Raw genomic sequence first — 27,031 nt, 5'->3', positions numbered from 1 at the left:
CTCCCTCCATATGCTTATGGAGGGAGTCACAGCACGCAGGGAGGTTTTCTTCCCTTCCCATGGGCGGAAGACATCTCCCCAGGAGACCAACGCAGCCTGGTTGCAAATTGCACAGGAGGGCACAAGCAGGGATGTCGTCGGGAGGACCAAGCTGCAGTGGCGCAAACCTTTCAATGATCTGAGCAGATCACAAAACATTACTGCCAAGCCACACTCAACCTCATCCTGCTGTCACATCCTCATCACTCTGCCTTCCCTACCATACTCTGCACATCCTTACTCACACCAACTTATCTTACACCTCCACCCATCCCTCTCTATCTACAATATCACTTCCCCATCTCACTAGCCACCCCTCACACTCACCCTCATCCTACAGGAAGCATACCAACTAACAACACACAAGAGTAGGCACTTGAGTGGTTTAGCCAATGTTCATGTGAAGTTTCTGTTACTGTCTTGTCAAACATTGAAATCTATATTTTCAACACGTTACCTTATTGGACAGATCTGTGCTCACCTTTAGAAGTGTCTTAGTGAGATCCAGTGAATGTTAAGACATAACCCCCCCCCCGCCACACACACACAATTGTGATGAGTGTGAAAGGAATGGCTTGGACATTGTAGGGATGCTTTATGGTGCTGGCGTGGGATGGTGTCAACCTGGCACATCAGGTGTCAGCCAGGGTGTACAGCGTCAAATGAAGTAAATCTGGCCATGGTGATGCCATCGCTGGCCTCCCGGGCAGCAATGTTGTCGGGTGCTGACGCCCTGTGTCCTTGCAGCATCAGGTGATTGCAGAGAAGGTTGGTATTGTTGTTGGTGATGTTGGTGTGCCTGGTGATGTTAGTGATGGGGCTGATCGTGGAGGGATTCAGAGGACCAAGGTGAGATTTTTTGAAGGGCACCGATGTTGCTGGAATAGATGGCAGCTGAAGTTGAGATGACAGCAGTGATCTGTCAATGGTGAGAGAGCTTGCTCCAAGGAGTTGACAGTGGATCGAGAGTTTACTCCAAACACTTCCAAACTGCATAAAGCTCAAAAGTGACTTCCAAATCCTGAAGGCTCAAGCTTCTGACATTGGAAAGTGAACAGATGTGAAATGATAGCTCTCATACCACTTTTGCAGCTGTCACCTATTCACAGCAATGGGGAAACATAGAGAACCTGACGTGATCTCCGAACGACGTGAACCCCGTTAAAAATGTGGTAAAATAGAAATAGGCTGGCAAAATAGTAGTTAACAAACAGTTAATATCTTAAATGCCTCCCCCGCCGTTTGGTATCGGGTCTCTTCTGAAATCGCAGATCTGACACTTTGGAAACTTACATGGAGATGGGTTCTGAGCAGGCTCCGAACCTGCTGTCAATCATTTCTATTTTGACAGCGGACCCGCCTCCAAACCCACGGCAAAATTGCGGCCTATATTTCAGTGAGCGAGTGGTCAATCTATGGAACAGGCTCTCTAGGGAGACGGTAGAAGCAGTTAGTATTGATTCATTCAAATGTAAATTGGATGGATATCTTTCAGAAAATAACATTTTGGGATACAATGAATGAGTAATTTGAGACATGACGTGGTAAGTGTAGCGTGCTCGGGCAGAACAGGTGACTTTGGACCTGTGGTTCCCAAAGCTCTCCAAAAAGCGCCCTAGGCCCAACCATCTTCAGCTGCTTCATCAGTGACCTTCCCTCCATCATAAGGTCAGAAGTGGGGATATTCGCTGATGACTGCACAGTGTTCAGTTCTATTCACAACTCCTCAGATAATGAAGCAGTCCATGCCCGCATGCAGCAAGAACTGGATGACATTCAGGCTTGGGCTGATAAGTGGCAGGTAACATTCGTGCCACACATGTGCCAGGCAATGACTATCTCCAAAAAGCGAGCGCCTAACCACCGCCCCTTGACATTCAACGGCATTACCATCGCCGAATCCCCCACCATCAATATCCTGGGGGTCACCATTGACCAGAAACTTAACTGGACCAGCCACATAAATATTGTGGCAACAAGAGCAGGTCAGACGCTGGATATTCTGCGGCGAGTGTCTCTCCTCCTGACTCCCCAAAGCCTTTCCACCATCTACAAGGCACAATTCAGGAGTGTGATGGAATACTCTCCACTTGCCTGGATGAGTGCAGCTCCAACAACACTCAAGAAGTTCGACACCATTCAAGACAAAGCAGCCTGCTTGATTAGCACCCCATCCACCACCTTAAACATTCACTCCCTCCACCACCGGTGCACCGTGGCTGCAGTGTGTACCATCTACAAGATGCACTGCAGCAACTCACCAAGGCTTCTTCGGCAGCACCTCCCAAACCTGCGACCTCTACCACCTAGAAGGACAAGGGCAGCAGGCGCATGGGAACACCACCACCTCCAAGTTCCCCTCCAAGGCACGCACCACCCTGCCTTGGAAGTATATCGCCGATCCTTCATCGTCGCTGGGTCAAAATCCTGGAACTCCCTCCCTAACAGCACTGTGGGAGCACCTTCACCACACGGACTGCAGCGAATCAAGAAGGCGGCTCACCACCACTTTCTCCAGGGCAATTAAGGATGGGAAATAAATGCCGGCCTTGCCAGCGACGCCCACATCCCAGGAACGAATTTTTTAAAAACAGTGGGGTTCTTGCGTCATGTCTGGGTCTGTTGTAGACTAATTGATGGAGAGTGATTGCTATAATTAGTGAACAACTCCATTATCGTTGTATCATGCGACTACCAGGGATGGTGGAAGGCGAGCTTGATGAATGGACCTTGGTCTTTTCTCGTCTAGCATATCCTATGATCCTATATTCTGGTAAGGTACCATGCAAAATAATCCCGTCTCGCGTCCTTTCATGCTGTGTCAACCCCCTGAGCATTTAGGTCACAGTAGCAACAGCTGCAGGAAATTCAAACCTGTGCAGCAAAACTTGGCGGTGGTACTGGAAAAAAAAATAAACCCCTCAGCGACAGAATAGAAGACTGTCTGTGTTAAAAAAAAAAGCAGCTGGTTTTGATCGTGTGTTACATGGACTTGGGCATACTCTTAGGGTTCAGGCAACTTTGTGACATCATCCAAACACCTTCATTGTGTTGCTGCTTTATAGCACAGTGAGATATTCTGTTTGCACTATTCCTACAAGTACACCACAGGGAGGAGTGCAGAAATGTTAACAGTCCTTTCAAAAAAAAGTTTTAATTTAGATGTTTGTACAAGGACAGTGTGAATCGATTCCATTATTATACAGTCAAGAAAAGTTCCATACAGAATCATTCCAATCACATCCCATGTGAATATTATGGGGTAAAAATTCTTCCCCACAGACAACAACAACTTGCATTTATACAGCGCCTTTAACGTAGTAAAACGTCCCAAGGCGTTTCACAGGAGCGATTTTCAGACAACGTTTGACAAATAAGCAGAAAGTAGGGCCAGACAACCAAAAGCTTGGTCAAAGAGGTAGGTTTTAAGGATCGTCTTAAAGGCGGAGAGAGAGGTAGCGAGGCGGAGAGGTTTAGGGAGGGAATTCCAGAGTTTGGGGCCTCGGCAGCTGAGGGCACGGCCGCCAGTGGTGGAGCGATGGAAATCAGGGATGTTCAAGAGGCCAGAATTGGAGGAGCGCAGATATCTCGGGGTATTGGAGTGGGGGGGATTGTGGGGCTGGAGGAGATTACAGAGATTGGGAAGGGCGAGGCCATGGTGGGATTTAAAAACAAGGATGAGAATTTTAAAATCAAGGCGTTGCTGGACTGAGAGCCAATGTAGGTCAGTGAACACAGGGGTGATGGGTGAACAGGACTTGGTGGAGAGATTGTTCAAGGCTCACCTGGTATTGGGCCTCAGGCCTCATTTAAATTACACTGGTGAGCTATGGATCCCTACTGGGCGTCCCCAGGCAGCTCACCAGTGAAAAGGGTTTGAATACCGGGCCGCTACGCGAGAAGGCTCTGCTTCACCAGGGAAACTGTCACAGAGCTATGTCACCTTCTGTAGCACAAACTGCAGCCCAGCACCTGGTCATGCTCGTTCTTGCCTGTGGTTCCAAAAGTCACTGTGGCTCTGAATCTTTGTGCCATGGGGTCATTCCAGGCTGCAGCATGCGCCATTAGCTACATTAGTCTGCGCATGTCTGCATTAAACAGGTGATGCACACGCTCCTCGCCAGGAAGACAGGTCTCTGGAATTGGCCAGAATTATGGGCTTCCCCCAGGTGCAGGGCAGCTTCACACACACACAGCCTTGCATGTTCCAACACAAGATCGCGGAGTATACATCATCAGGAAGGGCTTTCACTCGCTGAACGTACAGCTGTTGTGCAGCAACATGTGGCACATCGTACAGGTCTGCGCTCAGTATCCTGGCAGCTGCCCTGATTCCTTCATCCTGTGTCGGTCCTCAGTTTGCCCGCTCTTTCACCCAAATGATCGGTTCAGAGACTGGCTACTTGGAGATAAGGGCCTAGAAATTCGGTTGTGGGTCCGCCAGGGCTTTAGCGCCCGAAATTTTGCGCCGGCGTTAATGCCGCTGCTCCCGATGAAAATTCGGTTGCCCCGGGCCCAGACGGCGGCGGGCGCTAATGGAGGGTTTTTGCGCCTCACTATGGGCGCTCAGTGCAGTTTTGAGGCGCTAATCCCCCGCTGCGGCACCCGAGGCGGTGCGGCAGGCTGGGGTACTGCAGGCCTCCTCCTTCTGTTAAGGAAGAGCTGCCTGCAGCCGACCGTTGGCCGGTCGATTCGCCCGACAAATGAGCCCGGCACCTCGGGGAAGAGCCGGGCTCGCGGGCCACACACATCAGTGCCGCGGGGGGGTGGTGGAGGAGTCCGGGGAGGGAGGTGCGGGCAGGCGGCCGCCGGGAAAGCGGCCAGCCGCCGCTCCACCTTTATGCGCCGGTGCAAAGGAGTGTAACATCCCTTTCAACAATCGTTGGTTGCGGCTGCCACGGGCGAGGCGGCCGCAACTGAATTTGGGCTTGGGGCCGGGTTACCACGGCAACCGGGACGCTGCGCACACCGATGACGTCATCGGTGCCGGCGCAGCGCTACCGGCTAACGCCGATGGTAGGGCCCAACGCAATTTCGTTACCAGCTATAATTCCGGCGCAAGACCCTCTAACGCCTCTAATTGGGCGCTAACCCCACCGAATTTCTAGGCCAAGGACTATCCCTCTACAGACGTGGCTCATGACACCTATCAAGAACCCACGCAAAGACACAGAGATGAGATACATTTAAAGCCATGCCTCCACCCTGATAGAGCAAACCAATGGCATTCTCAACCAATGCTCTCGCTGCCTGGATATGTCTGGAGGCTTCCTGCAGTACAGTGCCCAGAGAGTCTCCAGGATCGTGGTCATCTGCCGCGTGCTGCACAGCTTTGCCATGCAACCCATCAAGCCACCTGTGGAGGATGACATAGAGGCGAAGGAACATGAAGAACAAGAAGACACAGAGGATGACGGGCAAGAGCAAGGCCCACCGATCCTGCCAGCTGCAAGAGCTCTTCCACAGCAGCTAATGTGGAGCACTTTGGCTAACTACTTCCTATTCTCCTGCACCAACAGTCCCGCCCAACATTAGCCCCACTCCTTCCACCATCCTTAGTACTGCACTCAACCCGAACACCAGCATGGCTCTTTCAGTCGAATCACATTGCCTGCTCAGCAACTACTCGCTAAATAAACTCTGCACACTAAGAAATCGATGATGAGTATTAACATGTCCAGAAACTAAAGATCACCCAGGTGCCTAAACCTCTTGCTCTTGTCCTATTCCGATGCTCCAACAAGGTGCGATGCTGGTGGCTTCAGCATAGCTGCTGCCGGGACAGTCTGGCCCAGCTGGCTTTCTAGCACCAGGAGCGGCATTGCTTGAGGCGAGAGAACAGGTCTGCTCTCATCTCGAGAGAGGACAGCATGTGCCTCACCCATAGTACCACTGCCACTCGCATGGGGCTGCACCTCAGCACTGGCATTGATCTGCAGGAGGGCTGTGAAAGCACTGAAGCCCCTCTCCACTCTTTCATGGAAACCTGTGGAAATGGTGGAGCCCAGAGCCCTGAAGGACAGTAATCTCCGCTTCCAACCAAACTGTCAGAGCTATCACCACTGGCTTCAGTTACTGAGGGCCCCACTTCAGAGTTCATAGAGCTGACCACACATTCCATGGTTGACTGCATTGCCTTGATGCCATGCATAATGACTCTGCACGATTGGAAATGGACTCCTCCGCACTGTCTGACATGCTACAGAGGCTCGCTGGCAGACAACCCAAAGCAGGAACAATTGCTGATGCACACTTAGCAGTCTTCTCTCCTTCTGCCCATGATGCTGATTGCAGCCGCCTCCGTTGGTGCGAGCTCCTGGATCGATGGTGGCCCTCCTCCAGATCTGGAGTGCTTCCTCTTGTTGCGCACCAGCTTGTCCTGCAAGAAGAGTGGAACCGTATTAGTACATGGCCTGTTGAAGAGATGTGAAGATGTCTGCGGCAGCTTAGCATAGTTTTCCTGGTGAGCAAAAGAATGAGCATGCTTCTCCTCCACTTTGTGCGGTCTTGGGCCAGGGATTCCCAGGTGTCGGTGGGGATGTTACACTTTTTCAAGGAGGCTTTGAGGGTGTCCTTGAAGCGTTTCCTCTGCCCACCTGGGGCTCTCTTGCCGTGTCGGAGCTCCGAGTAGAGCGCTTGTTTTGGGAGTCTTGTATCGGGCATGCGGACGATGTGCCCCTCCATCGGAGCTGATCGAGCGTGGTCAAAGCTTCGATGCTGGGGATGTTGGCCTGAGTGAGAGCACTGACGTTGGTGTGCCTATCCTGCCAATGGATTTGCAGGATCTTGCGGAGGCAGCGTTGGTGGTACCTCTCCAGTGCTTTGAGGTGCCTGCTGTACATGGTCCATGTCTCTGAAGCATACAGGAGGGCGGGTATCACTACTGCTCTGTAGACCATGAGTTTGGTGCTGGGTTTGAGGTCCTGGTCTTCAAACACTCTCTTCCTCAGGCGACCGAAGGCTGCACTGGCACACTGAAGGCGGTGTTGGACTTCATCATCGACATCTGCCCTTGTTGACAGTAGGCTCCCAAGGTATGGAAAGTGGTCCACGTTGTCCAAGGCCTCGTCGTGGATTTTGATAATCGGGGAGCAGTACTGTGTGGCGGGGATGTGTAGCTTGCTAGTGCTGTAGCTACAGTAAACTGGTGCAGGGCCATGTAGATTGTAAGAAAACTCTGACTGGGTGTCTTACCTTAGCAGCTCTGCTCAGGGCCGCGATTTGCCCTACCTCAGCGGGTCCGTAGTTGGCGAGGTCAGTGGTGGGTCGCGGCCTCGCTGCTGTCTCCATCCTGGCTTCTGACATGACTTTCCCCTGATGGGGCTTGTTAAGCTAGTCCAGCGCGTTTCCCGGCCAATTGAAGGAAGCGGGTCTGATGACGTTTCCTTAAAGGGACCATGTGAAAATTTACTTTGACATTTGTGCTGTCAGTGTTCTACAGCATTGAGGTGCTGCAAAACACTGACAAGCACTGCACAGAGGTGCACGGCTGCACCCAGGTTCTCCCATGACTCCCGCCATATGCTTAGAACCGAAGCCATTGTTTTCGGTCCCCGCCACAAACTCCATTCCTTCGCCACTGACTCCATCCCTCTCCCTAGCATCTGTCTGAGGCTGAACCACACTGTTCGCAACCTTGGTGTCATATTTGACCCTGAAATGAGCTTCCGACCACATATCCGCAGCATAACAAAGACTGCCTATTTCCACCTCCGTAACATCGCCCGTCTCCGCCCTTGCCTCAGTTCATCTGCTGCTGAAACCCTCATCCATACCTTTGTTACCTCTAGACTTGACTATTCCAACGCACTCCTGGCTGGCCTCCCACATTCCACCCTACGTAAACTTGAGGTCATCCAAAACTCGGCTGCCCGTGTCCTAACTCGCACCAAGTCCCGTTCGCCCATCTCCCCTGTGCTCACTGACCTACATTGGCTCCCGGTTAAGCAGTGCCTCGATTTCAAAATTCTCATCCTTGTTTTCAAATCCCTCCATGGCCCCGCCCCTTCCTTTCTCTGTAACCGCCTTCAGCCCCACAACCACCCCGAGATATCTGTGCTCCTCTAATTCTACCCTTTTGAGCATCCCTGATTATAATCACCCAACCTTTGGCAGCTGTGCCTTCTGTTGCCTAGGCCCTAAACTCTGGAATTCCCTGCCTAAACCTCTCTACCTCGCTACCTCTCTTTCCTCCTTTAAGACGCTCCTTAAAACCTACCTCTTTGATCCAAGCTTTTGGTCACCTGCCCTAATTTATCCTTATGTGGCTGGGTGTCAAATTTTTTGTCTTATAATACTCCTGTGCAGTGCCTTGGGACGTTTTACTACATTAAAGGCGCTATATAAATACAAGTTATTGTTGTTGGAGGGAGTCACAGCACGCAGGGAGGTCCTCTTCCCTTCCCAAGGGTGGAAGAGACCTCCCCAGGAGACCAACGCAGCCTGGTTGCACATTGCACAGGAGGGCACAAGCGGGGATGTCGTCGGGAGGACCAGGCTGCAGTGGTGCAAACCTTTCAATGATCTCAGTAGATCACGAACTGTTACTGCAAAGCCACACTCAACCTCATCCTGCTGTGCCACTCATCACATCCTCATCACTCTGCCTTCCCTACCCTACTCCTGCACATCCTTACTCACACCAATTTACCTTGCACCTCCACCCATCCCTCTCTATCTACATTATCACTTCCCCATCTCACTAGCCACCCCTCACACTCACCCTCATCCTAGTCCAATCATACCAACTAACAACACACAAGGGTAGGCACTTGTGTGTTTCAGCCAATGTTCATGTGAAGTTTCTGTGGCTTAGTGAGTTGCAGTGAATGGTGAGACATAACAGTACCCTCGCAATGCTGATGATTGTGAAAGGAATGGCTTGGGCATTGTAGGGATGCTTTATGTTGTTGGTGTAGGGTGATGCCAACCTGGCACATCATGTGGCAGCCAGGGTGTGCAGAATCAAGTGAAGTAAATGTGTCCATGGTGAGGCCATCCCTGGCATCCCGGGCAGCAATGTGGTCGGGTGCTGATACCCTCTGTCCTGTGCAGCATCAGGTGATTGCGGAGAAGGTTGATGTGGTTGTTGGTGCTGCTGGTGTGCCTGGTGATGCTGGTGTTGGTGATTCTGAGGACCAAGGTGAGAGAGTATAAAGTGCAGCCATGCTGATGGAATAGATGGCTGGTGAAGTAGAGATGACAGAAGCGATTTGTCAATGGTGAGAGAGGTAATGAGATCAGACTGCATGTAGATTTGTGTAAAGACTTGCAGCATCTTGAACCTGTAGTGGAAATGCAGTTTAGAGATGCTAGTGGTGAAGGGAAGATATCTGAATCAGCTGGGAGCTTTGAGTTGACATTTGAAGCTGTCAGCTCATCAGCTGATTCAATGGCCACTGACCTCCCACCTCAGCTTCACTGATGAGGTCTAGGCACAGCGGGAAACCCATGGGAGATTGGGAAAGCTAAAAAACTAGGGGGAAATAGCATTGTTAAGTGGCTGTAAACAAGCCACTACTGATTTGAATTGGGTCCCCCCGTCGCTACCTGGCGGGTCTGCTCAGCGCTGGCAGACCCGACATCGGGAAATGCAGGTGTGCGCGTTTTGACCTGTTGTCAATCATTTTAAATTTCACAGCTGACCCGCCACCCATTGGGTCCGCTGAGTGCCAGCAAAATCGTGGCCCAGGTCATTGAATTTCTTCCTACATTGATTCCAGGTCTGTGGTCTCAGGCTCCTGGCATTCCTGCCCACTGTCGCCAGCAGGTCTGGCAGGACACTCTGCACCCATCTGCGAGGAAGAACATCTCTTTCCTCCTGGTCACCTCCTGCACCAAGAGCCCCACGGCATCCAAGATAGGGAGGAGGCTCTGGCAGCAGACATTTTCCTTGCAGCAGCAGCTCTGACATTCACCTTTGACTAAGCCGGCTCCCCTTCAGGAAGTGCCGGCTGCAGGAGCTATGCTGAATTTCCCGCGCCCCCCTCAGTGGGCGAGCTGCGAACTGCAAGCGTGAGCCGTGCTGACAGCTTACCCTCATTGTGGAAATGAGGCCCGCACCTCAAAATGGAGCCTCGTGTCAGCTGGTTCGGGTGGGCGTAACAAAAGCCCTGCTCATTGACGTAAGAAAACTACTAGGCACTTGGTCTGAGTATTAAACAAAGCTTTAATCAACTGTTTTTCAACATGGAGATCTAGTTGTGTCCTTCACTAGTTCCTGTTAAAGAATGTCCTGAGCAAGCTGGGCCCATGCCCAAGTATTTATACTCTCCCTGAACAGCACCACCAGCAGGCCACCCAGTGTTACTTCATGAGTCATTTCCACATGAATGACAAGATTCATGTCACTCATTTCACGCCCATACTTGAAAACTGTCTGCATTGTGCGTTGCAATGTCACATCTAGTGACCTCGAGAAGATATTCTGTGGTTTATTAAAACAGACTTAAGTTTAATGACCTTACAGACTGGTTTTCCCATGGTGCAACTGTCTACTAAACGAGACCCAGTGTATTCTGATTTAATGTTTTAAATTTGTTTTAGCATGTTCTGCTCATGATATGAAATACAATGAGAAGAAACTTGAATCCATGCACTCGTGGGAATTACACTCAGTTCCAAGTCTCACAATCTGAATTGTTCTTACAAGAAGTGAAATGAGGATTGGCATTTGATTGAAAAATTGGTCTGTGGGGCGGGGGGGAAGTGCTGTTTGGAGGAAATTACTATTAAGTTACTGACTTTTTAAGTGAGGTAACAGTGATTTGTGCCAGAATTCAGTTCTGCCTCAGCAACGCTCCATACTTGAATTTCTCCTGAAAAGGGTAAGTCACTCACCGTTACAGCTACGGTGTCATGCCCACAATCAGTCAACATCTGTTTATTGGGCCCTTAGAAATGTCTTCATGGGCCAGCAGCATTCAAATTTTGAGATTGAGCATAAACAATGAAAGCTGCTAAGATCCCTGCAGAGCAGATGTCGTAAATTAATATATTTTAATCAAGTTCTACCAAAAGGAAGGGGAGTGTGTGTCAGTTGTTCAAAAATCCTGCAACTTCTGTGATGAAGGAAGAGAGGCTTATCCTCAACAGTTTCACCATTAACCCATGCCTGGCTGTTTTGACACCTTTTAAAGTTTTGCATCCTATCCCTATTGTTAAGAACAACTGTGTGGATTTAAGATGAAATGGACTTATGTAGCATTTATCTGCCTATTCTCTCCTTCTCACTCATACTCAGCAAGCACCCGGAACTCTAAATGGAACGAAACACAGTTCCCACCACTTCAGTTTTGCAGCCAGCAGTAGGGGTCTTGATGTGTGACCTGGGTTGGAACGCTGCTGACTTGCCCTCTCTCCTGTTGGGAAGGCAGTTGCCTCCACTCAGTGCAGTGTCTAGACCATACAACCTAGGTTGGCAACTTGCCATTTGAAATTAGTCAGGCAGTCAAAGTTTCGGCCAAGGATTGGATTGGAACTTGGGGTTCTCAGGCTCAGGTTGAAGGGGTCACATCCTCAGAACTTGACAATAACAGATCAAGTTAGGCAATTTTCATGGATATTCAAGCACCAGGAAGAATTCCCGAGTACATGGACAGACAGTGAAAGATAATGGTAGAATGTAATATATAAATAATTGGGTTAAATAATTTTCTGTTTATTGTAACAAACCCTTTGAGAAGCCAAACATTGTTTGGCGATTTTTCTAGTGGGCTGGCCAACACCAACACAGCTGTTTAATGTAGAAAATCCCTTCTCTCCTGAGACAGAGTTCTTCTGCAACATTATCTGCAAAGCTGCATCGGTATAAAGGTTTCACTTCTAGCACTCAAACAAGGCTGCTTTCAGTAGCTAGGAGAATAACAGACCTCACTTTGATTAAAAATTACGCAGACATGCACACACAGACACTTGCAACCACCACCTCCATGCTAATCCTTCATGCCAGAAAACATTAAACAGTTTTTACTTTAGTGCAGCGGGAAAGATTGTCCCCAGTTTCATAATACCCTGCATTTCAAGCAACTACATCGAAAAGAATAAATTAGATTTGGCAAGCAATCTGTGATTAACACATCCAACAGCATTAACATTGTTTATTCTGTTATTTCTTGGTGTGAGAAACAGGTATTTTCATGCAAAACGGCCTCATATTCCAAGAGAGTGGTACTGAGAGTCACTAATTGGAAAAGTTGATCTCATGATTTCTACATGATCTTATCAGATTTTATCTTTATCCTTGCCACTGTTTTAGAAAAAGACTTGCGGCCTGAAATTCTGTGCTGGCACAAATGCGGCAAAGCAGAATGCCCACCTGCACTAGCCCCAACCTGGAGACCCCATCCCAAAACGCAAGGACAGGGTCATCTGCATGGCCAAGGCTCGTTAGCCTTTTCCTATAAGTGCGCGTCAGTGGCGCGCTCCCAAACTTCCGGCAGAATGTTGGATCGGCACCAATCCCTCCCGGACAGCAGACAGGACGTCTGGCCAGGCCCCAGAGAAACATTCTTCTCCTCCCATTGGATGGAGCAAGTGGATATCTTGAGGAAGGTAATCAATCCCATCCAAGATTAATGACCTTTCCTTAGCAAAGATTTGGAGCCTTTTTTTAAAGACTTCAGTGGGACTCATGCCAGCACTCACCTTTTCCACTATTCTTGTTAATTCTCGTACTGCTCCCAAAATGTTTAAGAACTTTCTCTTAAAAGATGATAATTTTACAAAGAGTAGATTGAATGCTTAAATAGACCTTCATCTATAGTGAGTTCTTAGTAATTATAAAGTAAGTTGAATAACTCTACTGTAAATACTTGATTCTGGGCTGCACGGTGGCATAGTGGTTAGCACTGTTGCCTCACAGCGCCAGGGACCCGGGTTCGAATCCGGCCTCGGGTGACTGTCTGTGTGGAGTTTGCACATTCTCCCCGTGTTTGCGTGGGTTTTCTCCGGGTGCTCCGGTTTCCTCCCACAGTCCAAAGATGTGCGGGTTAGGTTGATTGGCTATCATAAATTGACCCTTAGTGTTAGGGGGATTAAATATGTGGGGTTACGGGGATCGGGTGGGATATGTGTTGGTGTAGGAGTTACGGGGATCGGGTGGGATATGTGTCGGTGCAGGCTCGATGGGCCGAAATGGCCTCTATCTGCACTGTGGGGTTTCTGTGATTCTGTGAAGTCCACCCTACTGACTCCTTCAAGGAGCAGTTTTGGCACCAAGCTTAAAAAGAACTCAGAAACCTAGAGGGTGGTATTAGCAGGTGAACACTTAACAAGTTTGTATTACATTCCTCTGTCTATTACTTTAACGCCATAAATGGGTTAACACCTCTGCTAAAATAACTGACAGAGCAATGTCATGAGGAAAAGATTTCTTCTGTTGACTATTCATAACAAAGTCATAAACACGAGGATAAAAAGCACATTTATGATTTAACCTTAAGTAGCAGAGAAAATCTTCCCCGCCCCCACCCCCCCATCCTTCATGGTTGGAAAATGGCAAAACCCGCATTCGGTCACCTCCAACCGCACCGCATTCCAAACATAATCCCATGATTGCTCCATCATATAAGACTTGGATGCACGTAGAAATCATTGCTAGCCCCAAACATTTGTCTTATCTGGATTATAGTTAGAAACCTCACCAGACCCTCGCAGGACTGAGCAAATAGATGGGGTTAGGAATTCAGAAACATCTCCCTGTAGAATGTAAAGTATAACTAACACATGGACAGCAACATCTGCCTTGTCTCGGTTTGTTCCTGCCTCATCAGCATGCTGCATTCCAGCCTGATTGGTACTCGGCGCTTTGATTTGCTCAGCACATTTTTGGGGACAGTTTGTTAGAGTTTACGTTGTCACGGTTTTGTTGTATCTCATTTGTGATGTAAAGTGCTGGTGCTGTCAAAGGATTTACAAAATTAGCAACATTGATCAGGAAAGCCATCCAACTATGTGGAAATGTCTGAAAATACCAGTCTTTGGTAAGGTTGTAACTGATTTGGAGTAAATAACTAGGCAAATGTCTTGGGAATGTTCCCTGCAGATGAAAGACCAAGTTTGCAGGTAGTGGAATTGATAATCTAGTTAAGGAAAACCTAAAACATGCTACATAGTAAACCCTATATCACTACAAAAGTCTACGCACTGTATGAGGATAATTTGGGCATCAAACAGCGATGTACATCATATGCTAAAACAGCGCATACAACATAGAGAAAAATAAATACACATCTACCTTGGGACAAGTGGGATTGTGTTATGAATGGTGGTACATCTGCCAATGCGTCATGTGATACTGGCAGCAGTAACTGCCTGATTAGAATAGTCAAGTGACTGCTCGGAAGTGTTGAGGTGCTGTTTTTACAAGAAAGGCTGCCACTACCATCTGCGAGCAGGATGCTCAGCCGAATTATTTCATTAAAGGGAACATTTGTTATCACGTCACCAAACGTCGATGGCTGGAATCCTGCCCTCGTTAAGACAGAAGTGCAGGCATGTTGAAGAGGAGAAACCCATAAAACACGAAGGAGAAAGATTAGTGCAAAGGCTTCAGGTCTTCTGAGATTTGATCTACTCTGCCTCAGGATAGTGAGCATTTTGGGAAGGACGTGAAGGCTTTGGAGAGGGTACAGAAGTGATTTACTAGAATGGTTCCAGGGATGAGGGACTACAGTTACGTGGATAGACTAGAGAAGCTGGGGTTGTTCTCCTTGGAGCAGAGAAGGCTAAGAGGAAATTTGATAGAGGTGCTTAAATTCTTGAAGGGTTTAGACAGAGTAGATAGAGAGAAACTGTTTCCAATGGCTGAAGGGTCGATAACCAAAGGGCACAGATTTAAGGTGATTGGCAAAAGAACCAGAGGTGACATGAGGAAAAACTTTTTTGCAAAGCGAGTGGTTAGGATTGGGAATGCATTGCCTGATAGGGCGGTGGATACAGATTCAATAATAGCCTTCAAAAAGGAATTGGATAAATACTTGAAGGAGAAAAAATTGCAGGGATATGGGGAAAGAGCGGGGGAGTGGACTGACTGGATTGCCCTTCGAAAGAGCCGGCACAGACTCGATGGGCCGAATGGCCTCCTTCTGTGCTGTACTATTCTATGATTCAAACTTGTGATTTAATACTCGTTATACTGCAGTTTTTTTTAGGAAAACAACAGGCAACACAGATTTAAGATTTAATGCAAGAGATTTTCCTCCCCTTTACCACCCATTTTCATGGAGGTATTGGGGTGGGCATGGGGCAATTAGTCGGGGAGCCATTTCACTGGCTCTACACAGTTCTTTGCCATTGGCAGATTCTCCTATAGAAGTGATGGCAGACGCTTCTCCCAATTATCCGCTCTAAATTTGGCGTACAATCCGTGGAAGTCCTAGAAAAATGGCGCAAAAGTCGGTTAATGCTGATCCTCTGGGAATCCCGCCGATTTTTCACTGACGTGATGATGGGTGATTGGGAAAATCCATTCGAAAATTCCACCCAAACGTCTTTTTAAAAATGACAGAATACTTAATAAATTTTATGGGTCATGCCAATTCTGAGCCAAATTTTAGTTTTATTATATTTGAACAGTTTAGATCTTTCCAAAAAAACTAATTGGAATGCAAACTATCCAGTGGATGGCTGGATGTACAGCACGATGGTTCTATTTGAGGATCCCACCTCAGTATTCCATTTTTTCTAACGACTAATCTAATCTCATGGACCTGGACTTTTCCTGTTGGTGCAAAGACCACCACCCAATTTATGAGATATCTGAACCTGGTGATAGATGGTTATTAGCAAGACTCCTACTGCCATTTGATTTTCCATTTCAACAAAAAAATATCAGCAGAAGTGGGAGTAGATTCTGGTGACAGATCTTTGGTGCATTTCTGCGCACCCCTCGTCTGAGCCCCTAAACTGGCCCATTTCCCAGGTTCAGGGTCATTTACGTGTGGAGGGCAGGCGCCGGGGCCATGCTCGCCCATTTGCCTTTGGTGGGGAGGAGGGAAATTTCTGCAACACCTTCCCAGAGCATAACGTGGCTAGTGGTGGTGGCGGAAGATTAATTTTTTTTAATTGAAATGTTTAACATTTTTAATTTTCCCACTTAAGAATAAGGCAATTGGCTGCTCTGTGATCAATTGCCTTAGTCAAAGCAGCCCTTTAAATTAAAAAACGTCCACTTTCTTAGCAATGCAAAACGTTGGAACGTAACGGTCCAGATTTGCTAAGGCATTAATGAAGCACATATATCTGTCATTAACGTGGCATTTAAATACATCAATATAAGTGGGCATACTCAAGCAGAGTGCCAGGCTGATCGATCGCGGGCAGGAACCCGCGAAAAATCTTCAACAGGAAAGATAAGTTTTTTTTTACTTACCTCAGCCACCTCACCTTTAATCATCAGCCCCGAAGTGGCGGGCCGCCCGATGCACGTCTCCTGCAGCTGTCAGTGTTATCGACCGGAGAGGCTGCTGGGGGTGGAAGTCGATTTCGGGTCCGGGGTGATGTGCACGACGATGATGTCACGATCTCCGGGCGAAGGAGGCCGGGGCGCAATGCCGTAGTGCCGGCGCAAATCTCCCGCCGAATATGCCGGGAGTCGATAGCAGCGCGCGCCTGGTCTCAGTCATTTGCACCCCGTTAGCACGGCGCTAACCGGAGGTGCAAAGGCACCCAATTTCTAGCCCTATTTTTCCAACAGCTCTAGAGTGAGCATTGCTACAGCTGGTGGTGATCTAACTTTTCAACTGGAGGTATTCCAGTTTGAGAATCGCTTTCCAATACCAGTCGCTGTTCCAACGGAGGGAATGCAGCAGCCAATTGATGCACAACAAGCTCCCACGAACACCAATGAGATAATGATCAGATAATTTGTTTTTTTTTAGTGATATTGGTTGAGGGATAGATATTGGCCAGGATAGCAGTGAGAACTCCCCTACTCTTTGCAATATTGCCATGGGATCTTTTACAGAGGCCTCGGTTTAACTTCTCATTTTAGGGACAAGTGACCATAATATGATTGAATTTTACATTAAGTTTGAGAGTGATGTAGTCCAATCTGAAACTAAGATCTTCAATCTAAACAGAGGAAATTACAAGGGTATGAGGGACAAGTTGGCCATGGTAGATTGGGAGACTACACAAAAATGTATGAAGGTGGACATACAATGGCTAACATTCAAGGAAATAATGCATAATTTGCAACAAACATATATTCCTCTAGGGCATAAAAACCCAAAAGGAAAAGTGATCCAACCATGGCTAACAAAAGAAATTAAAGCTAGTATTAAGTCAAAGGAGGAAGCTTATAAAGTTGCCAGAAAAAAGCGGTCAGCCTGAGGATTGGGATCTTTTTAGAAATCAGTAAAAGGGGACCAAGAAATTGATAAAGAAAGGGAAAATGGAATATGAGCACAAACTAGTGAAAAATATAAAAACGGATTGTAAAAGCTTCTATAGGTATGTGAAAAGGAAAAGACTGGCGAAGGTAAATGTAGGTCCTTTACAGTCAGAGATGGGAGAATTTATCATGGGGAATGAGGAAATGGCAGAGAAATTAAATAAATACTTTGTTTCTGTCTTCACGGAGGAAGACACAAAAAACCTCCCAGAAATACGAGAAAACCAAGGGTGTGGCGAGAATGAGGAACTTAAAGAAATGATTATTAATAAAAAAACAGTAGTAGCAAAATTAATGGAACTAAAAGTCGATAAATCCCAAGGACCGGATGACCTACATCCTAGGGTTTTGAAAGAGGTGGCCATTGGGATAGTGGACGCATTGGTTGTCATCTTCCAAAATTCTATAGATTCTGGAACGGTTCCTGCTGATTGGAGGATAGCAAATGTAACCCCGCTATTTAAGAAAGGAGGGAGAGAGAAAACAGGGAACTACAGACCTGTTAGCCTCACATCAGTAGTTGGGAAAATGCTGGGATCTATTATAAAGGATGCAATAACTGGGCACTTAGAAACTAATAGTAAGATTGGGCAGAGTCAACAGAGATTTATGAAAGGGATGTCCTGTTTGACAAACCTATTGGAGTTCTTTGAGGATGTAACTAGTGGAGTAGACAAAGGGGAACCGGTAGATGTGGTGTATTTGGATTTTCAGAAGTCCTTCGATAAGGTCCCAGACAAGAGGTTAGTGAACAAAATTAGGGCACATGGAATTGGGGGTAATATACTAGCATGGATTGAGAATTGGTTAACAGACAGAAAACAAAGAGTAGGGATAAACGGGCCTTTTTCAGGATGGCAGGCTGTGACTAGTGGGGTACTGCAAGGATCGGTGCTTGGGCCCCAGCTATTCACAATCTATATCAATGATTTGGATGAGGGGTCTAAATGTAACATTTCCAAATTTGCTGATGACACAAAGCTAGGTGGCAGTGTCAGTTGCAAAGAGGATGTGAAAAGGGTTCAAGAGGATCTCGACAGGCTCAGTGAATGGGCGAGAACATGGCAGATGGATTATAATGTGGATAAATGTAAAGTTATCCACTTTGGTAGAAAAAACAGAAAGGCAGAGTATTTCCTAAATGGTGAAAGACTGGGGAATGCAGATGCTCAAAGGGACCTGGGTGTCCTTGTACATGAGTCACTGAAAGTGAATGTACAGGTGCAGCATACCATTAGAAAGGCAAATGGTATGCTGGCCTTCATTACAAGAGGATTTGAGTACAGGAGTAAAGAAGTCTTACTCCAATTATATAGGGCCTTGGTGAGACCACACCTGGAGTACTGTGTACAATTTTGGTCTCCTTACCTAAGGAAGGATATACTTGCCATAGAGGGAGCGCAACGAAGGTTCACGAGATTGATTCCTGGGATGGCGGGACTGTTGTATGAGAAGAGATTGAGTAAACTAGGCCTGTATTCTCTTGAATTCAGAAGAATGAGAGGGGATCTCAGTGAAGCATACAAAATTATTACAGGGCTTGATAGGGTGGATGCTGGGAGAATGTTCCCCTTGGCTGGGGAGTCTAGAACCAGGGGCCACAGCCTCAGGATAAAGGGTAGGCCATTCAGGACTGAGATGAGAAGAAATTTCTTCACACAGAGGGTGGTGAATCTTTGGAATTCTCTACCCCAGAGGGCTGTGGAGGCTCAGTCATTGGGTATATTCAAAACAGAAGTCGATAGATTTCTGGCTACAGGAAACTCTCGATTTACCGGCACCTAAATAACCAGAAATCTCGGTTAACCAGCAAAATTCAGGAGTAGGTTCAGGTAAGTTTTACTTCATATTAGTGGCCGTTCCTCGATCTGTGGCTGTGCAATCGGGGTTGCTGCAGCTGTTGCTACGCAACCGGGATGCTTGGATCTTGTGGCCGGGTTCCTGCACCTGTTGCTAAGCAACAGGCAAGCCTGGATTTGTTGCTGCGTACGGAGCTCTCATATCTTTTACTATAGCTCTCAGTAATCCGGACTTTTTGATAAACCGGCACCACGCCAGTCCCGTCGGTGCCGGATAAAAAAAGAGTTTCCTGTAGTAAGGGCATCAAGCGATATGGCAATAAGGCCGGTGAATGGAATTGAGGCAGAAGATCAGCCATGATCTCATTGAATGGCGGAGCAGACTCGAAGGGCCGAAAAGCCTACTCCTGCTCCTATTTCTTATTTAATAGACGGCGCTTCCGACAGTGCAGCACTCCCTTAGTACTGTGAAGTGTCAGCCTAGATTATGTGCTCAAGTAGTTGCAGCGAAGCGTGAACCCACGACCTTCTGACTCAGAGGTGAGAGTGCTACCCACTCAGCCAATGCTGACACCTGTTTGTCAACTTCACAGCACTTGAGTCACGACTACTTTTAGACTAATGTTCTGTTCCCACGCTGGCACAGATTGGATGCCGTGTGTGGCTTCTCTCCAGGCTCTCATTGTCTGATTTGATTTTTCCATGATCTTTTTCTATTTCATTCTAAATTTATGAACACTTTGCATTTGACCCTGGTACATGACCTACATGGCACTGAATTCAAAAATGTTACTACAAATTGTTTCCTGGCACTGCACAACATGTAGCAACAGTTCACCACAACATTACTTGCACGTAGCTCTCAAAGTGTATTAATGTTGCTGTGAGTTACTTTTCACTTTACCTGACTGCATTGCCGCACAGGCTCATTGCCGCACAGGCTCATTGCCTCACAGCGCCAGGGACCCGGGTTCGAATCCGGCCCCGGGCGACTGTCTGTGTGGAGTTTGCACATTCTCCCCGTGTTTGCGTGGGTTTCCTCCGGGTGCTCCGGTTTCCTCCCACAGTCCAAAGATGTGCGGGTTAGGTTGATTGGCTATGGTAAATTGACCCTTAGTGTTAGGGGGATTAAATACGTGGGGTTACAGGGATAGGGTGGGATATGTGTTGGTGTAGGGGTTACGGGGATCGGGTGGGATATGTGTCGGTGCAGGCTCGATGGGCCGAAATGGCCTCTATCTGCACTGTGGGGTTTCCAGCGCCCACCCTGGAACTGTGGGGAAAACCATGACACGGCAAAAATGTGTAGCTTTGTTGGAGCAATTTCATGGTATCATCATGAAACTTACTGTAAACTGGGATTTGGAGTTTTGTGAATTTACGTCCTTGTCCAATAAAGGAGTTGTATTGCCAACTGTTACTGTAGTACCATTATGGGTAGCACTGTGAGTCACCCAGAACTGAAATCTGAGTGAATTATTACAGACGTGGCGTGAATCATTACACCTACAACTCCAATGTTTCCTGTTAACTGACCCATAAAACACATCCAATATAAGGAGATGAAAGCGACAGCTTGCTCTGGAGCATAAACACCTCGAACCATCTGGGTTGATGGATATCAGTATATGCCCATAAAAGACAGAGTGGAAGGGTCAGTGCAGGCTGTTAGTCCACAGTCTTCTGAGATTTGATCCACTCTGCTTTGTAATAGTAAGTGTTCAAACCTGTGACTTAATGCTACATTTAAACTGCACAACTGCATTGCTAACAGGGTTGCAAGTGGACAGCCATGGATGTACCTACCCACTTACAGCACTGCGGAGGTGCTGTTCTGTGCATGTGCACTCAATCATGTGAAGGCTACGGAACAAGAGCTGGAAAGTGGGATTAGGCTGGATAGCTCTTTTTTCGGCCGGCACAGACGCGGTGGGCCGAATGGCCTCCTGCTGTGCCGTAAATTTCTATGATTCTATTGCTAATTATTAGCCTCTGCTGGCGCAATGTCTAATCGTAGATTAATCATTAGAAATTGAGCGATGCAACGGCTCGCCTGATTTTGTTTTTAAATGTAAAGTTATGTAAATGTAAGGTTTCAAACTTATGATATAATGCCCTAGTTATACTGTAGCTTTTTGGAAGTATATTTGGCAGTGCAGAGTTAAGACGTGGTGGGGGGGGGTTGAAATTACTGTGGCCTTATGTTGCCATCGGGCAGGTCGGAACGTGACCGACTCCCGCAGTTTATCGGCAGACACTCTGGGAGTTAAAACCGACTCCTTTGCTTGTTAAAAATGGAAAATTAGGCGACAGCTTTACAATTCCTTTAAGTCTTTATCGCCTTATTTCATCCTTTCAGCGATGGGCCAGCATAAGGGGTTTTCATTGAGAAATTCAGTTTGTGTGTGTTTCCTTGATAGTTTCTAAAATATTAGCATGTGCACGTATAAGATAGTGCCCTCTCAAACTTACAAATGTGCAGTAAAGAAGATTTGAGTGAAGGGGAATGTGAACAGAAAAGTTTATAACAAATATTTAGGTCTTAAATATTGGTTTCTGAGCTATAAAAATATGGGCCTAGAAATTCGGTTGGTTGTGCCAGCGATTAGCGCCTAAAGAGCCCAAGAATTGGGGCGTTACCCAATGTTCGGGCGGGCGCAATGAAGATAGCGACACCTCCCATATTGCATATCCATTTAGCGCCAGCGCTAACTCTTAGCGCGCGCCCGCGTGCGCAGGCAGTTAATGACGTAATTTCAGTGTGCAACGCCCTTTTGGCGCCCCTGACCAGATATTCGGTGGCGCCCGGAACCTTTCCGCCTGGTGCTATTAGTGACAGTTGGATGGAACGTTCCCAGGCCCTTCTCGGAGTCGGGGGGCGCTATTTAAAGGGGACAGCTCTAGTATAAAAGCTGCAGCCACTTGGCCTGTTCATTCTGTTCGTTGCTGGAGAGAGTTGGTGAACTACTGTAGCACACTATTTTTCGGATTTAGCCTTCGAAGACTTGGGACCTGCAGGCCTGTCCGGAGCAGTTGGAGCGCTAGACATTACTGCGTGTTGCCCGTCTGGCCGGACACTTGGAAGGGGCACAGAGACGGCGGGAGAGAGGGCCGGGATTGGCCAGAAGGAGGAGGGGCAATGGAGGTCGACCAATCCGACGATATGCTGCGAGGGTTTTCAGGCAGCAGGTGTCATACCTTACCATGTCCGAGGAGCAGTGTCTGCGAAGGCTCAGATTCGGTAAGGAGGTTGTGACTGAGCTGTGCCACCTGCTTGCTGAGGATCTGCAGCCGCGTCTACGGTGCAGGACCTCTCTGTCGGTTGCCGTCAAAGTGACTGTTGCCCTGAACTTTTACGCAAGCGGATCCTTTCAGTCAGCCACTGGGGACATCGCGAATATAACACAATTTGCAGTGCATTGTTGCATCCGGCAAGTGACAGCTGCCCTCTATAGAAGGAGGCGTCAATTAATCACCTTCCCTGTGACCCTGGAGAAGCAGGCGGAGCGCGCGCAGGGCTTCGCTGCTATTGCGGACTTCCCCATGGTGCAGGGGGCCATTGATTGCACACACGTGGCTTTGCGGGCGCCATTGCAGAATCCGGAGGAGTTCTGCAATCGCAAGGGGTTCCACTCCCTCAATGTCCAGCTGGTCTGTGACCACCGCCAGCTAATCACGGCAGTCAACACACAATTCCCTGGGAGCAGCCACGATGCGTTCATCCTGCGGCAGACCTCAGTTTCTGACCTTTTTGAGGGCCCGGCTCACCCACGAGGCTGGTTTCTGGGCGACAAGGGTTATCCTCTCTGCCCATGGCTCATGACCCCACTCCGTTTGCCCGCCACCCCGGCAGGAGAGCTTTACAACAGCAGCCATCAGGCGACCAGGAACATTGTCGAGCACACTATTGGTGTGCTCAAACAGCATTTCCGCTGTCTGGACCATTCGGGGGGAGCCCTGCAGTACTCGCCGGAGCAAGTGGGTCGCATCGTCGTCGTCTGCTGCATGCTCCACAACTTGGCCATTCGACGAACCCAGCCAATGCCAGCCGACCCTCAAGGTCCAGCAGAGCAGGCGGACGAGGAGGAGGAGGAGGAAGAGCAGGCGGACGAGGAGGAGGAGGAGGAGCATGCGGACGAGGAGGAGGAGGAGGAGGAGGAGGAAGATGGGAGGGCTCCTGAAAGTGGAAAGGCCATCCGTCAAGCTCATAAGGACTCGGTTCTAGGCCCCTCTGACGGAATGACGGCTGTCATTCGTCCTGCGCACTTCGGATCGTTCAAAGCCTATGAAGGCCACCATGAGTGTAAATAGTTACGAGTACCATTGTAAATTTAAAAATTATTTATTGTCAAAAAAGTGCTTCCTTCCAGCATAACAACGTCATGTCAACAGAAACCATAACTAACAAAATAACAGTGAACTCTCTGGCAAAGCCGCAAAACTAAACAAACCATCACAAACAATCACAACAGGTGAGGGCGTCCTTGAATTTGGAGGAAGAAACGTCTCAGCAACTCCCTCTACTGCTGGCCCCTTGATGGAGAATGACTTCTCTTTCGCGGTCGGCCCCTTCCCTCCCTGCTGCTCCTACGTAATTGAACCCCAGTGGCGGCGTCAAGGCTGGGGGACACCTGCTGACTGTCTGGAATCGCAGAAGCCCCTGAGGGACGGCCTGGACGACCTCTGGGCTTGGAGGGTGCGGAGGCTGGCTGCTTGATCTGGGCATGGCTGGAAGCAGTGTGCCCTGCAGGTGGTGGCAGCTGCACTGCAGATGCTCCAGCGGTGGCATGAGCAATGGTCACCTGCCGAGAGAGGACACCTGCACCATGGTCGGACGACGCACTGGCTCTCTGAGGGGACCGGTTCGGCTCAGCCGCCACAATCGACTGCTCCACTGATTCCTGGCCTTGTATGGTACTGGAAGGGCCCGGGGTGATCCTAGCTGATGCAGATAGGGTGGCTGCAGTGAGAGTTCGCGTTGCCTCAATCTGGGTGTGGACGAGGCCAGCAAGTGACTGCGTGGCAGCAGTGAGGACCTTGTGGCAGGTGCCAGTGCTTCGGAGAAGCCCTGGACAGTTCTTTCCATTGCTTCGGACAAGGCCGGAGCAGTCCGTTCCACTGCCTCGGACAAGCCCTGGACAGACCTTTCCATGGATTGTCCAAAGCTCTGAACAGTCCTTTCCATAGCAGCCTTGAAGCCCTGGACAGTCCTCTCCATTGCTGCCCCGAAGCCCTGGACAGTCCTCTCCATTGCTGCTCCAAAGTCCAACACACTCTTTGCCAGTGTTTCTATCGACTGAGGCATCCTCCCCACTGCAGCCATCAGCTCAGTGTGCCTGAGCCGGGCCTGGGTGCTCATTTCAGCCAAGCTACGCACCTCCTCTGCACTCTGTGCAGCAGTCATCACTCCCTGCCTTGCCCTCCGGGGAGCCAGTGGCCAAACTTGCCTACCCCCCTCGTGTTGCTGCATGCCGCTTGTTCCGGCAACTGGCTCATCAGCAGAGCCCCCCCCCCCCGCCCCTCCCCTCCAGGGAACTACTATCCCCAGTCTGCAGATGTGTATGCTCCCCTGAAGTTGGAACGGATGCTCTGGCTTCCTCCTGATCCTCACCTCCGGAGGCACTGGCACTGGCAGCTTCAGGGCGCAGATCCCGAGTTGGTGATGCAGCATCTGAAAGCAGGGAGGTGGAAGAGTGGCTTTAGCAAAAGGTCAGGTTGGCGGCAAGGCATGCCAGATTGCGGCAAGGCTCTGACATGGCTGCACACTGAGAAAGCATGCTGGCGGGGGGACCAAGTGGAAGGAGACAGCTGAAAAAGGTGAGAGCCTTACCCTCGCTGTCGAGAATGGGGTCGGCAGCTGCAGTGGTAACAGGACCATGCAGACGTCCTCCAAGAACCTGGTGCACTCTCTCCTCGAGATCCGTGAGAGTGACCACTTGTGGAGGTCCGCCACCGGTTCGACGCTGGTCCTTGCGGATCGTCGCCAGCTTGGACTGCAGGGGAAAGAAGGGGAAGTTCTGTTACATGATGCCCTGAGTGATCATAAGAACATGAGAACATAAGAAATAGGAGCAGGAGTAGGCCAATCGGCCCCTCGAGCCTGCTCCGCCATTCAATAAGATCATGGCTGATCTGATCCTAACCGCCAATCCACTATCACAGAACCATCTCCTGAATTTAACAGAATTAGACACACGAAATAGGAGCAGGATCAGGCTACACGGCCCCTGGGCCCGCTCCGCTACCCACAGGGCCATGACCGATCCGAACCTAGACTCATGTCCAAATTCCTGCCCGCTCCCCGTAACCCTTAATTCCCTTTACTTCTAGGAAACTGTCTATTTCTGTTTTAAATTTATTTAATGATGTAGCTTCTACAGCTTTTTGGGGCAGCATATTCCATGGACCTACCACCCTCTGAGTGAAGTAGTTCCTCCTCATCTCAGTTTTGAAAGAGCAGCCCCTTATTCTAAGACTATGCCCCCTAGTTCTAGTTTCATCCATCATCGGGAACATCTTCCCCGCATCCACCCGATCCGACCCCTTCACAATCTTATATGTTTCAATAAGATCGCCTCTCATTCTTCTGAACTCCAATGAGTAGAGTCCCAATCTACTCAACCTCTCCTCATATGTCCATCCCCTCATCCCCGGGATTAACCGAGTGAACCTTCTTTGTACTGACTCGAGAGCAAGTATGTCCTTTCTTAAGTATGGACACCAAAACTGTACGCAGTATTCCAGGTGCGGCCTCACCAATACCTTGTACAACTGAAGCAGTACCTCCCTATTTTTATATTCTATCCCCCTAGCAATGAAAGCCAACATTCCATTGGCCTTCTTAATCACTTGCTGCACCTGCATACTAACCTTTTGAGTTTCGTGCACCAGGACCCCCAGATCCCTTTGTACTACAGTACTTTCCAGTTTCTTGCCATTAAGATAATAACTTGCTCTACGATTTTTCCTGCCAAAGTGCATAACCTCACACTTTCCAGTATTGTATTCCATCTGCCAAATCTCTGCCCACTTACTTAGCCTGTCGATGTCCCCTTGCAGGTTTTTTATGTCCTCCTCACTCACTACTTTCCCTCCCATCTTAGTATCATCTGCAAACTTTGATATGTTACACTTGGTCCCCTCCTCCAAATCGTTAATATAGATTGTAAAGAGTTGGGGACCCAGCACTGACCCCTGCGGAACACCACTAGTTACTGATTGCCAGTCTGAGAATGAACCATTTATCCCAACTCTCTGCCTTCTGTTAGATAGCCAATCCTCTATCCATGCCAGAATATTACCCCCAATCCCGTGATTTTTAATCTTAAGCAATAATCTTTTGTGTGGCACCTTGTCAAATGCCTTTTGGAAGTCTAAATACACTACGTCCACTGGTTCCCCTTTATCCACCCTATACGTTACTTCCTCAAAGAACTCCAGCAAATTTGTCAAACATGACTTCCCCTTCATAAAACCATGCTGACTTTGTCCTATTAAATTATGATTATCCAAATGCCCTGTTACTGTCTCCTTAATAATGGACTCCAAAATTTTACCTACCACAGATGTTAGGCTAACCGATCTATAGTTTCCAGCCTTCTGTCTACTGCCCTTTTTAAATAAGGGTGTTACATTAGCAGTTTTCCAGTCTGCCGGGACCTTTGCCGAGTCCAGGGAGTTTTGGAAAATTATTACCAATGCATCCACAATCCCTACCGCCACTTCCCTCAAGACCCTAGGATGTAAGCCATCAGGTCCAGGTGATTTATCCGCCTTGAGTCCCATTATTTTACCGAGT

General features: G+C 48.5%; 1 protein-coding gene across 1 annotated transcript in view; it reads left to right on the top strand.

Moving 5' to 3' along the window:
- Positions 1–27,031, top strand: part of LOC147101631 (uncharacterized) — a 688,387-nt gene that overhangs the window by 484,072 nt on the left and 177,284 nt on the right.

The sequence above is a fragment of the Somniosus microcephalus genome, chromosome 23 (assembly GCF_052327205.1).
Source record: "Somniosus microcephalus isolate GS21.2 chromosome 23, FLI_Smic_1.0, whole genome shotgun sequence".
Classification (NCBI taxonomy): domain Eukaryota; kingdom Metazoa; phylum Chordata; class Chondrichthyes; order Squaliformes; family Somniosidae; genus Somniosus; species Somniosus microcephalus.
This window is presented reverse-complemented; position numbering and strand designations above follow the sequence as displayed.